The sequence below is a fragment of the Excalfactoria chinensis genome, chromosome 1 (assembly GCF_039878825.1).
Source record: "Excalfactoria chinensis isolate bCotChi1 chromosome 1, bCotChi1.hap2, whole genome shotgun sequence".
Classification (NCBI taxonomy): domain Eukaryota; kingdom Metazoa; phylum Chordata; class Aves; order Galliformes; family Phasianidae; genus Excalfactoria; species Excalfactoria chinensis.
The window spans coordinates 155,870,964-155,885,227 of record NC_092825.1 but is presented as its reverse complement, the minus strand read 5'-3'; positions in this window follow the sequence as shown (position 1 = coordinate 155,885,227).

The following is a 14,264-nucleotide window of genomic DNA, read 5'->3' as shown; positions in this document are numbered from 1 at the left end:
CCTAGAATCCCACGTTTCTTGGTTGGTTCTGGAAAGAGTCTCCTGTATTAGCTAAGCTTGGATGTCCACTACTAGACAGATAAAGCAGGCAGACATGAACCCACTGAAAATCCTGAGACCTTGAGAGTTCTCTTCTGTTCATGTGTCAATGGAGAATTAGGAAACTGCATCAGAAATGTTGGCAGTATCTAGCAGTCCAGATGCTCCTGGTCCTCCCAGGTCCTCTGTTTTGTCCTCAGTGGGACCAAGTGGATGACTCCATACTGCTATCCATTGCAGTCAGATAAATCTGTAGGGAACGAAACTTGGTGAAAACCAAGAAGCCTGCTTGGGGTTGGTAAAGGATTTATTTCGTGCAGTAATATAAAAATAAAGACAAGTAAGGATATTACTTGGGAAGTTGGGTACGTTCATATGTTTGCTTTTGTTAGGTGTGTTGGGATACAATGGCTATGTTACACCAGGGAAGAGTTTTGCTCAGTAGGATCATATTTGTAGGCCAGAAATGTTGCTGAAGAAGCCAGGCCCACGCTATCCTTATTTCAGGAGGTTAGACTATAGACTTTTCAGACTGAAGGCCCATTCATGATTGGAGCATGCTGGAGATACTACAAGAATGCCTCCTGCAATTTAGCTTCGTCACAAGAGAGCATGCTCCAAAACCATTATGAAATGGGAGCTGAAGTGTGGTAAATGGCACACAGAGGAGATTTGTTTCAAAAATACACTGCTGATCTGAATTAAAATACTCATGTAAACTCACCCAGAGTTTCAATTCCATTGAAAATCTCGACATCTTGAAAAATATGTTCATTCAGAGTCAGAATGAAGAGCCAAAGCGTTTCCTTCCATTTCTTTTGAATTGAAGTTCAACAGTGTTTTATGTCGGAAACACTGGGAACATTTTGTTCTTTTTGTAATGATGAGATGAATTACTTGGGATTACAGAAGGCTTCTCAATTGACAGTGCACAGAAGATTCCTTGGAACTCATAATGGGAATGTGGTCAAGACATCAGATAAAGTTGGGGGATGAGTTTCACCACACAGAGAAAGGCCAGAGCAAATCCTCTTGAGTCAGGATTTTTCAGCATCTGCTGAAAATTGTTCAATTAATTATTTAAATACTGATAAAGTTGTCTCCTTAGAAATACAGAACAGAGCCCTAAGAAACAACGCAATTGTCTTAAATGGCAAGAAGTTCAAGAAGACCCTGTCTGTGCCGGATAAACAACAAAGCATTATTCCCTCTGGATGTCCTCCTAACTCCCAAGTGGCTGGTTCCTTATGAGGAGACTGATGGATGCCTTGCATGAAGATGTGGGGAGGTGTTACCCCCTCAATGTCTAGCACTGGAAAAGATGTCATTGATATCTTGTCTGATCCTGGAGTTACTGAGTTTGAGAAAATGCTTTGTGCCTGTAAATCACTGTCTCAGAGAGATGCCTATCATCAGAGTAATGCAAAAGAAGCAAATGTTGGGACAAATGAGTGAGCTTTCCATCATTTTAAGTCATTAAGCATAACTAAATGGCCCTCTAAAAAGAAGCATTTCTCACTTCACTGAGGAAAGCAGGACTGGTCTTAAAATTGTAAAAGGTATTGGGCTAATGTTAACAAATCTATATTTACAGAGTTTTTATACGCGGCTGTGACAACTGGGAGGATTTGGGGCATGACTGATAAATTCCCAGTTCAAACTGCAGCCATCTAGTAGAAGTCATAACCCCATGAGTTAGAAAATACAGCCTCAATAACACTACAAATGTTTGGTCTTGATGAGGGAGCACATTGTTCAGTGTTGTGCTGGGTTTTCTGCTGGTGTATAGAATTTGTGTGATCCTGGGTCCCTTAAATTTAGGAGCTCTTTCAGAAAACTATGATGAACTGGGTTATGTTTGCCACATTTCTGAAGGAATGTTAATGTGGAAGAAACAAGTGCATGAACTGGAAAACAGCAGATAAGCTAAACCATAGCTTCTCTGTGATTGGTGCTCCTTGCCTTCCAAATCCCTGCCTTCCTCAGACAAGTGCATGGCAGGGAAGTGTTGTAGTGACTTGTAATGCAGTTTCCTTTTAATGTGTTGTCTGATATTGATTTACGAACTGGGGATACCTCTCCTTCTCCACAGAAGTTTACACAGCCTTAAGCACCAGAAACAGTGCATGAGAAATAATAAAAAACATTAATAAACTCTGCCGGCAGATATTCTACTGTGTTCATCCTGGCTGTAATATACAGCACTCCTGCTCTTGTGCAGTGTGAATAAGTAACGTTAATGCGTGCAATCTGTATCTAAAAATTCATTAGGGCTTGAGTTAGAGCTGCCATATTTTCACATCCCAAAGCAAGCCTTAAATACTTGGAGAGACAATTTTCATTCCTTTTTATTATTATTTTTACTTTAAAACAAGCAAGCAAACAAACAAAAAATACCCACAACCTGAATTCCTTTCTTTTCCTTGCTATGTGTGTGCATAGAGAAATCACAGCTGCTCTCTCATGTGAGTAAATCCGTTGGCACAGTGAGATCACTTCTGAGAGCGCTGGGACAACCGGTGCAAAGAAAAGCAAATCTGACATCATTTCAATAGTCGTATGACATTACAGCTGCTCTCCTCCTTGCCTTTTTCTGCATCTCCGCAAGCTTGGAGCTCCCTTCCTCAATTATCCTTGCCAGAGAGCTGACTGCCATCTAGTGATCCCTTTAACCACCTTATTCCCTATTGTCACTTTACAATATGCTTGTCTTACAGCCCCAGTCTTTTAGTTTATAGCCTGCCCTCTTTCTCTTTTTCCCTTGTGTTATGAGCAATATCAATTATAAAGCTTTGAAATGCAGCCTACCAATCCCAGCAAAGGACAAACTAAATGTGATATTAAGTCATAATTTTAGTCCGCATAATTTTTTTTCCCCCTCCTTCTGTATTTTATAGAAAGGATATTGGATTTCTGCATTTCACTATAACCTTGCTGTCAAATAAAATCCCTCAGCAAGCAAGAAGGTTCTTTAACCCACCAGCAATGAACCATCGCCTATGGTTGAATATATTTAGCACTTTAATATGCCCATTTACCCTGGTACATGCTAGCCGTGCTTTTTGGCTCTTTCTCTAAGTGACTCGGTGCAGCTGCCTGTGTGCTGAGGGAACAGACCAAGCTCAACTGTTTGCAGCACCGTGCCAAGAAAACCCGCTTGGAGCAAAATCTAATGGCTCTGTGCTGCAGAAGGACATATCCTCGCTGCACAGCACCTTAAATGCCAGCCGTCCCCCAGCAGGAACTTCCTCCAGCAGCAACAAAATGAGACACTGTATGAAGAAAAACGGTCTTTTTCGGAGCTGTTTAGTCACCTAATCCAAATTAGATGCAAACTGTCCTTAATTCATTAACATCTGAGCAAGGCTCAGAGGCGGAAAAGCGCTCTCTAACTGCTGAGAATCATGATAATTAATTTCCGAGTCCAATCCAATTAAAAAAAGAACTTCAAAGGGACTTTGGGTAGGGAAATCTGAGCTGTAAGTTATTTGAAATGTGAGGTATTCAACTCCCTCCCCATACAGTCCTAGATATTCCCACCTAAGCAAGTGAAGCTCTTCCTGTCTCTTTGTCTGTGCGTCCATTTGGAAATGAGTGGAGAAGGAGAAAGAAGATGACAAATATTTTACAGTGACAGGCAAGCAGGGTACTCTCCATACTGACAGGTAAGCAACCTGCATAAAAATAAAGCAACCATGAGACTAACATTGAGCTGGCAACTTTTTCTGTGCATCAGAATAGCAATCATATTGCAGAGACAGGTACTTGAAAACACTAGAGAAATCACTGTGATTTATTCAGAGTATTCAGAGAATCCCAGACACGTGTTGATCCTGGAAAAGAGCTAAAAGCTTAATTTTTCAGTGAGCAGAGAAAGAAGGGAGAATTTGTCTGAAGACCACGAGGACTCTAGAAAATGCAAATAAGCATCAAGATGTTATGAATAAATCTGTTACAGGCGCAACCATCACTCAGAACCTAATACCAACCAGCTAAATGCACAATGCAATGCACTGTGGCCTGGAGGATCTGTGCAGAGCATTTGAGTCAGCTTGGTAGACTCATAGAATCTTAAAATCCTGAGAGTTGGAAGGGAACTCTAAAGGTCATCTAGCCCAACTCCCCTGCAATGAACAAGGACATCCACAGCTAGACAGGTCTGGGACTGAGGAAGACAACTCAACTAGCTTTGAAAATGTCTCAGGTGAGATCCATCATTTCTATTCTCTTAGAGCAGATGACTTCCCAGAAAAACTGAAGATAGAAACAAGGGCAGACAGTGGGAAGCAATGCACTTAGAAGGCATCTGCAAATGACCTGGATTCAACTTCAGCCTCTGCTTTGCCCTCTTGACTGATCAAAGGCAGTCACTATTGTCTCCCTGTCTCAGTTTCCCCATCTGGAAGACAGGATAGCTGTGGCAGCCTTGGTTAAGCACCTTGAGGCTCATCAAGGAAAAATGCTTTTTGAAAACTATTTCCTGCATCTAGAGCAGACACCAAAGATGTCTACACGAAGGATGGTGCCAAGCCTGCAGGTTGTGGTCATGTCCCTAGCTCAACTCCAAACCACCTTCAAAACTCCTTCCTCAAAGCCAGACACGTGGAGTGAGCCATACACCTCCTATTTCCATAGGAGCACCTACTTTGATGACAGTATGTCTGCAAAAGCCACAGTCACAGGATTATGTTCTGAATAAGGCAACTGGGCATTTGCAATGCTCTCAAAAAAAGCCTTCATACTGAGTAATTTTCTGCTAAACATAGCAGTGAATAGTGGAGATGTTTCAATACGGCTGCAGCGGCAGGTGGCTTCACAATAATTAGTCACATTCTTCTCCCTTCACAGAAATCAATTCATTTCCGCACTATGTCTCTGTGTTGGTCTTATTGATTAGTGAACAGCACAGCCTTGAGAAGCCATTCCTGACCAAGCGAAACTGTCAGTAACAGGCAGGAAAATACACCATGAAAATGTACTACCCAAGAGAAGGGCCCAAGCAATGCAGAAAGTAGATTATCCAACAGACAACTTGATGTGTCTGTGATGTTTTCCATGTGTCAGAGGCTACAGCCACACTACAAAACCCAGGGTTACAAGGAAAGCATTTATAGGGAGGTATGTGCTGCAGAAACCCAAGGGTTGTGCTCCTTGGAGATGGGTTGTCATACTTGTGAGAGTACTTGAGAGGCTTTGACAGTGCTGGTTTCCACAGGTTTTAATGAAGGATTTTCCTCCTTTGAAACAGTAGCCAACACTCCCCCATGCTTCTGAGAAAGCACCAGAAATTGAATGGTCACATCAATTGTTTCGTATTTCTTCCAGTGATGATGTTATAGATTTCTCCTAGTGTAAAGGCACATTTTGTTTTAGAATCACTGAGTCATACAGTAGTTTGAGTTGGAAGGGTCTACTAACAGCCATCTTGTCCAGCTCTCCTGCAATGAACAAGGACACCTACAGCTCTATCAGGTGCTCAGAGCCCTGTCCAGCCTGACCTTGACTGTCCCCTGGGATGAGGCATCCACCACTTCTATGGGCAACATGTGCCAGTACCTCAATATACTTATGATAAAAATAAATAAATTCTTATATCCAATCTAAATCTCCTCTTATCCAGTGTAAATCTTTGAGCTGTAAAATGTTTGCCTTGAGAAGTTTATTGCTCACTCAATACTTAATTGCTGCACCGGAATGCATTCAAAGGAAACTACATGCAATTTTTTATTACCAATCGGGTGGTTCCGTTTTTCTTTAGGACGCAAGCAAACAAAATATTTCCTGATGTGTTTCAGTTATCCATCGATCCTTAGGCAAAAATAGAGCAAAAGTTAAGAATTATATGGCTGTTATATAATACACATACAGTTTTATTGTAGAATTGCTTTTGTCCCTTTATGTTTCTGATTAGCTTGTTGGGCAGATGGAAATTAAGCCATAAAGTATAAGTTTCTTTACATGATATTTCATTTTTGGGAGAAATGAGAATGGAAATGTACAGGCTGGGGGCACTGCACATTCATCTCCCTGTTATCCAGAAATGAAATGAAATGTCACATACAACTGCCCTAGCCTTCCACAGGTAATTTCACTCTAATGTGTCATTTAGCCACTTTATTTAAAGAAACTCCAAAACTTTAACCAATGTCACTTCAGTCAGTTTCTGTTGTGACCCTTTTGGTTATTACACAGGTGAAAGCTCTCTGCTTTCCCTCTCAGATTCATAGAATAATGGAATCACAGAATAGCCTGAGTTGGAAGGGACCTGAAAGACCATCTAGTTCTGACCTTCTGCCATGGGTACGGTTGCCATCCACTGGATCAGTTTGCACAGGGCTTCATCCAACCTGGCCTTGAATGCGTACAGGGATGAGAATTCTTCAGTTAAGTCTGCTTGACTATCTCATCATCTAACCCAGCACCAGATGGTCAGCAGCGTGTGCTCTCATGGCTTATAAACTAGTCTAAAATGTCCTCCCTCTGCCAGGGGTACATGAACAGTCCTACGTCTTGCACGTCTTTGAGCTGGTGGCTAACCAACCACACCATGACCAGGCTGTGAGGAATCAAATTGATTCTCTGGTCAACATTTATGTTCTTTTACTTAATTTTCTTTTTTATTTCACAGACTCATAGAATGGCCTGGGTTGAAAAGGACCACAATGATCATCCAGTTTCAGTCCCCCTGCTATGTGCAAGGTTGCCAACCACCAGACCAGGCTGCCCAGAGCCACATCCAGCTTGGCCTTGAATGCCTCCAGGGATGGGGCATCCACAGCCTCCTGTTCCAGTGCATCACCACCCTCTGTGTGAAAAACTTCCTCCTAACATCCAACCTAAACCTCTCCTGTCTCAGTTTAAAACCATTTTCCCTTGTCTTATCACTATCCACCCTCATAAACAGTCGTTCTCCCTTTCAAATACTGGAAGGTCACAATGAGGTCTACACAGAGCCTTCTTTTCTCCAAGCTAAGTAAGCCCAGTTCTCTCAAACTTTCCCCATAGGAGAGGTGCTCCAGCCCTCTGATCATCTTAGTGGCCCTCCTCTGGACACATTCCAAGAGCTCTGCATCTTTCTTGTACTGGGGGCCCCAGGCCTGGACACAGTACTCCAGATGGGGTCTCACCAAGAACAACCAATTAGCAAGACAGAGTAGAAAGGCAGTGAGTCACTTAAAATATCCTGTAACTTTAAAAATACCTACTTAAAATGCAGTTTGATAAGTAGCTCATTTATTCTCTTGCAGCCACCTTTGCTTTTTTTCTGCACTGAAAGGGAACATTTTCTTTTCATGGCCACTGGGATGCCAGCAGGGGGTTGACTTCAATGAAACTTACATTTAGCCATAAATTTAGATGTGGTGCCAAACTGTCATGATTAAAGAATTATATTACTTTGGGTCTTAAGAGGTGAACAGAAATATTATTAAGTAAAAATGGCATTGCACTGCAGAGTGAGGCAAAATGTCCTCATATGTATTGTTAGCAGACACTTTAGTCATTTTTTCCTAAGTATAAATTTTTCTCCCTTAATGGATTCATTGCATTGCTGGTCCATTGCAGATCTCCTTCATGGGACCAGACCAAAGACTCCTGCAGTCTTCTGGGCTCCATCACTTCTCATCAATAGGTGATGGGGAGGGTGGGTTGCAAGCTGACCTGATAGTTCTTGTGCAAAGGAACCAAAAGAAGTCCTGATGCTAGCTGAGGAGCAGAACCTGCTGATATGAGCAGGGGAAAACAGATGTTTTTTTTTAATCATCAGGGTTCTTAGAAATATTTGCAAAACATTTATGGCCACAAGTTGCGTCAAGGGGCGTATAGGCTGGATATCAGGAAACACTTCTTTACAGAAAGGGTTGTTAAGCACTGGAATAGGCTCCCCGGGGATGTGGTTGAATCACCATCACTGGATGTGTTTAAAGACCATTTGGATGTGGTGCTCAGGGACATGATTTAGCAGAGGGCTGTTAAAGTACTATGGTTAGGCTGTGGTTGGACTTGATGATCTTGAGGGTCTTTTCCAACTTGAGTGATTCTATGATCTATTATTTATATGTATATATATTATTTTTAATGGATGAAATCAAATAGTGTTCATGTTACCATGTGTCCTTTGTGGTATTTTGATTATCCTGTATCCATGGTCTTTTCTACCGTCTTCATTTTCCTTACTACCATCATCACTTTACATTTGGATACCATTGCCCACCCTAGACTGAGGTGCAAGAGGACAGTTATCACAGGCAAAGGAGTCCCTGTTTGGGGAATCTGACCTTAACTTATTTATCACTGGCCAACTCAAACATACAGAAACCAGTCGGAGTATTGAGAAAAAAATATATTTGTTTCTTTAAAATTTACATTAGCATCTATCAAAATCTATTTTCTCCTTTCCCCAGACTCACGGTCACCTCAGACCATGTCCCTCAGAGTGTCTCTGCTCCAGCACGAGTCACTTGTGACTGCAGTCTCTCAAGGGTGTCCCTGTGCTGACATGGTTTCTGTCTCCTTTCTAATCTCATTTATCGTTTCTGTCACACAATAGTTAATTTCTCCATCGTTGTTAATGTGTATCTCAAGGGAGACTGCAAATGATTTCAGCAGTCAAACAGTGGCCCATCACTTCCCTAGAACTGGCTCTTCCATAGGATAGCCTGCAGCATGTTCCCTACCATGAGAAGTATGAAGACTGCAAACTCCACTATGATCCCTTCACCTCAGATATTTAAAATGAGATTATAAAGGTTAACATGTGAAAAACAGTCTGAACATAGGATCGTTACTTCAGCCAAATGCTTTCTCCAGCCAAGGCTGTGTGCCAAAAACATAGGCTGAGGAACTGTGATGTGTGCCTGGCACTGAAGAGATCTGCACACAGTCTTGTTTCTGTGATACGCAAGAAGTAATGCAATGGCTTTGGTTCTCGTAGGGGTCAAAGCATTACACTTAAATCTTCAATTATTCTCTAAGCAGGGAGGCATTTTCTTTTTCTAGGTTTGCAGTGAATGCTCTGAAGTGAACAGAGATATGCCCGACACTCATCTAGCACTCTTGCTTTCCATGTCTACCCAGGTTGCTCTGAATGTAATGCCTCCTATTTATTTCCACGGAAACTACAACAGATACAAATAACACCATTTGATAGAGCAAATTCTCAGCTACAAAACAGTGGTTTTCAGCATAGACATCACCATTAGCTGTGCATTTTCACCAGCAATGAACAAGCTCTGCACCAGCAGAAGTAACCCACTGTTGCACAGCTGCTAAGACGCTGCTAGGAAAGTGTTGCCTTTGCAGTCCATCTCCATTGGCCCAAACAGAAATCGGAAGACACCAAATCCGCACTATGCAGTAGGTGTTGTAGGACAGTCCAGCCAAGACTGGCTTTGTGCTCTACAGTCTTCACAGTGATGTGGGGCCCAAAATTATTGTTTTACAACAGAGAAGTTGTTGTCTGCTCTGGCCTTTCTCTGGAAGTTTGACCCTCCAACTTTGCACTATGATGTAGAGATCAGAGTTGATGGCTTGTCCATGTTCCAGGAAATCCAGATGGATTACCCATTTCCTATTTCAAAAGACACTGCTCATCATATTACCTGCTGAGGGCTGCATCTTGAACTTGTTTCTTGATGGAGAATTCACATGTTGTCACTCCACAGATTGCAGTTTTGACTCCAGCCCATATTGGTGACATCCGATCTTGTCACTGGTATGATGCGATCCAGGAAACTGTCATATTCAGCCTCATATTGGTTCAATGGGTCCTGACAAATTTACATATAGTGTTCTTGTTCTTGTGTGAGTGCTCATGGGGCTCACCTTGCCCAGAATTCATGATATTCCAATGTTGTTACCATCATATCCAATAAAAATTGAAACCAGCATTCACTCCATACACAGTTCCCTAGTTGTAACCCACCAACTTACATGAACGAGCTGATCAAACTGCTTTTCATTTCAGCTGTGTGACAAATTTGCGTGGCCGTCCAGAACATGGCTTGTCTTTCATGTTGCTGTTGCCACTGCTGAAACACACCACCCACCACCTCACTGTGCTCATATCTACTGTTAGGTCTCCATGCACACTCAGAAAGTGTTGATGAATGTCAGTGGACGCAATTTTTTCTGCATGGAGGAATTCAGTGACACACCTTTCCTCCATACGCACTTCCATGTCAGGCACCATTTTGTCAGACTGTCCTTCTGCTGCCATCTGTTGCACAGCAACAAAGTGTAATTGAATACTGGTGGGAAGCTTCAACCACTACTGCCACACCATCAACCTCTGCCTCTGATGTCATGGTCCAATTTAACAAAAGAGGAGGCATTACTTCTGGAGCAGCAGTTTTGCACTATGCTCAGGCCAATTGCCCAACAGAAGCAGGAGGTAACAAACAAACAGGGCTCTTGAGGGCTTTAGCCAGTAGTATGTTCTTAAAGTCTTCCTGTTGAAAATTCTGTTTTCTGATCATAACTCCTGTGTGAGCATGCTCCCACAGCTCAGTAGAAAACAGGATCATAGTATCATAGAATTGCTCGGGTTGGAAAGGACTTTCAAGTTCAACAGCTGTGATCTCTGCCATTTCTCACTTTGTGGGTAGGTGGAAGTGGTATCATGAGACTGCAATGTGCTCTTGGTGTTTCCCTCTATACTATATATACTCCTATCACAATTCCCCACATGCTGTTAAACTGTAATTCATTCTGGCTTGTTTCAGTACTGGTCTCATGCCAGCAAGAAGTACTTCTTGGACACATTAAACATCCTTGCTTGAATATACTCATCCTGTCCTTTACATAATAATAATGTCTTCTGCCATTATGTCTTTGAAATCTGGCCAATATTGGTGCCTTCAGCCCATGGAGTCATAATGATCTGTGTATTAAGGGCATTTGGCAACAGCTTCTTCATGACCATTCCTGATGGCTGTTGATCAGACCATCCATCTTATGCTTGGAAGTATCATATTGGCAGCATCATTCTGATTCAAGTAGCAGAGACATCGATTTCTTTTTTCTTTTAATTTTTTTTTTTTTATCTTCTCTGAGCAAGTCATTTGCTTGTGCCCCTTGGAAAATGACTGCTCAATGGTTTGTACCACAGATGCTCTTCACTGGAGTCACAGACTTCAGCTGTAGCTGCTCCACAGAACTGTAACACTGCAAAAGTGATGTTGACTTGGAACTTCTTTCCATCTTACAGATGCTGTTCCCTCAGTCTTCCCCAGTCATTACGTGTTCACTGTATTAATTGGCCTTCTGACATGATGTGTTCACCCATGGATGGCAAACCTTTTAGATACTGGCAGAAAATTTAGCTTAAAAAGCACCCCAACTCTCTAATTACTGATGGTGCCAAGACTAATCTCTGTCAGTGTCAATTTTGGCATCAGGGCCAAGGACTTATTTCTTTCCAAATTTGAATTTTAGATCTGTTCTTTACCTTTCCATTCAGTCTTGCCTATTTAGTCCTTTTCCCCAGATACTTAACTGTATGCTGAGGAATCCCATTCTCTTCATGGTCTGAATGACCATACAGTGTGCAGAAAACTACAGACTTTCAGTAGAATGAGACCGTAGACAACACATGCCTGAGAATTACCTGCATCGTAGATAAGTGAGTTTTATTTCTTATTTTTCACTCTATGCTACAGAGCTTTTCACTGTTATTTCCTACCTATGGTGCAATAATTGTGTGAGAGTTAATTGGTAAACATTTGCAAAATAATACAGACATATAACTGCTAGATAAGTACTATTATTTTAATTTGAATTAATAACAATAATAGAACTAGACTGAGAGTCTTTCCGTGACTATAATGCTCATTTTCAGATGCAGACCTTAAACTGACCTGCATATTTAGCAAGTTACAGCTACACAGTGTAGATAATTAAAAATAAATTACTATCAAGGTTCTAAAAGTAATTGAAAATCATGTTAATAAATTCAAAAGGGGAAGAAAAAAGAGCCCAGTGCAAAAAAAAAAAAAAAAAAAATCACCAAAACACCAAAACAGCTCATTGAGCCAACCCAGGATTTTCTGAATAAATGCAGAGCATTGAAGGCTACAGGATGTAGAACAAACCCGTAAATCTCCAAACACCACTGGCAACTTCTATTGCTTGCCTAAAGACCTGACCTCTTAAGAAATGGAGCATAATCAAATGTGGCCAGGTGTGTCTAGCAGGAAGCAAGATGTAACTACCCCTTGGGACAAAATAGAGAGCAAAATATGATGACAGCAGTCAGCAGGTAGATCAGGTCATGCTCTATTTAAGGGCTGTTAGAAGCTGAAAAAGGCCTTAACCGTGTTCTGTTTCACAGAATAAAAAGTGTTCACATGGTTGATCGTACCAACTCCCACATGCTACAGACAAAGCCAATGGCATAAATCCACCCTTTCTACATCTCAAGCTAGAACCCTCCATCCTGAAGGCCCTACTAACAGCCTAGGTACTACTTTTCTTGTGAAAAACGGGTGGTCACTATGTTGTCATAGGGTTAAGAACCCAAGAGAAGTTACCAGTTTTTATTAGAAGAGAAGCCTGAAGAAAAAGATAACCCTGGACAGGAAAAAAATGTCAGGTATTATACTCAAAAGAAGGCAGAGGTCAAGAAGAGGCTGGATCAAAGAAAAATAAATCAATACCCAGTTGTATCAAGAAGATAAAGAAGCAAACGTGGTAGGAAAATAAAATCTGTTACTTTGGACTAGGTGCTAAAGGAGAAGAAAAATATCAAAGCATCACTCTGTGATGAGGCAGAGATACCAGTACCTCTGTAGCTGTGGATCAGCTACTACAGGGAAGAGGACAAGGATAGTCTCAGTAGGAAGGAGTGAAAGGAGGTGTTTGGTGGTGAAGAGAAGTGCTCAGAAGGTTGGTTACTCAGTAACTAGGACTGTATGCCAGTCCCACGCTAGTGCATCTGTGGTGCCATCGATAGCACTAAAAATTTCTTTCCTCATTTCCTATTTTAGTAGCTGTTCAAATGGTTTCAGCAATGCATGAATTATTATTAATAACAATGGTGTGATTGCTTGTCATTTGCACAGACTCTGTTCTCCAGCTCTTTTCTAACTCCTGCTAGGTTGTTTGCTCCCTAAGCTTGTCAGCCAAGAACTGCTGCACTAACTGTCAGCAAAATGAGAGTCTTGACTGTTCATGGTTTAATCAATAATAGATTTAGGAGATGAAGTCGCCCGTGCTCTTCATTTTTGAATCTCAAGCCCCATCTGCTGCTCACTCACTGATTTGGTCTCTCTCCTGTGAATGCCTCTCTGATGATCTGCTGTTGTTTACTCCTAATAAAATACTTGCCACTCAAGAATTCAGTCAAGTACGTACTTTTGCAGTCTTACCAATTATAGAAAGCATTGGCATTGCCACTGTGCACTCTCTTTTGCATAGTAAATGCTGAATGAATGTTTATTTTTGAGCATTTTTTCAGACAAAAAAAAATAATCCTCAGGAGACTGCAAAATCAGGCAGAGATTATGTGGATGAGGAAGCCCTCCCTCTTCATCTAGTATTTAACTTTCTGCTGATTAATAAGATATAAACTAATCTGCACTCTTAGAAAGTATGTGTGTGTAGCAGAGTTACTTGTACAGTCTGCTGCACTTATGGTCTACAGAACTGGGCCAGAAACAAGACCAAAGGTCCACACACACTTCATTTGCTGCCTTTTCTACTCCAGAGCCGCAGCTGCTTATGGAGTGCATAAATGAATATGTAAGGCAGCTCCTATGGCTTTCCTTAGGAATAGCTGGCAGTAGACTATTAATATAGGTGTTCTAGTGCTGAAAATTAGGAAGACCCAGGCAGTCACTCAGGTTGCTGACTCCTACCACCCTATTTGCAAAGCATCTGACTGCTGCTTCTCTCCATAGTGGGCTAAAGCTGATCCAGCTGCACCAATTGCTCTCTGGTGAGTGCTGTAATTGTAAACATCAAACCTACTACATGCAATATGTTTCCAAAAAATAAAATAAAAATAAAAATAAAATAAAATAAAATAAAATAAAATAAAATAAAATAAAATAAAATAAAATAAAATACAAAACCAGCAGGAACTGTGAGAGTAAAAGCCTGGGCACTCTGTTCTTAGGAATCACTTTCCATGGTTTCTGCTTAAGTAATGCCACCATCCAGGCAAATCTTAGAATCAATGCATCCTGCTAAGGGCAAGGAGTTTTGCTAGAATCTTCCAATAATATTTC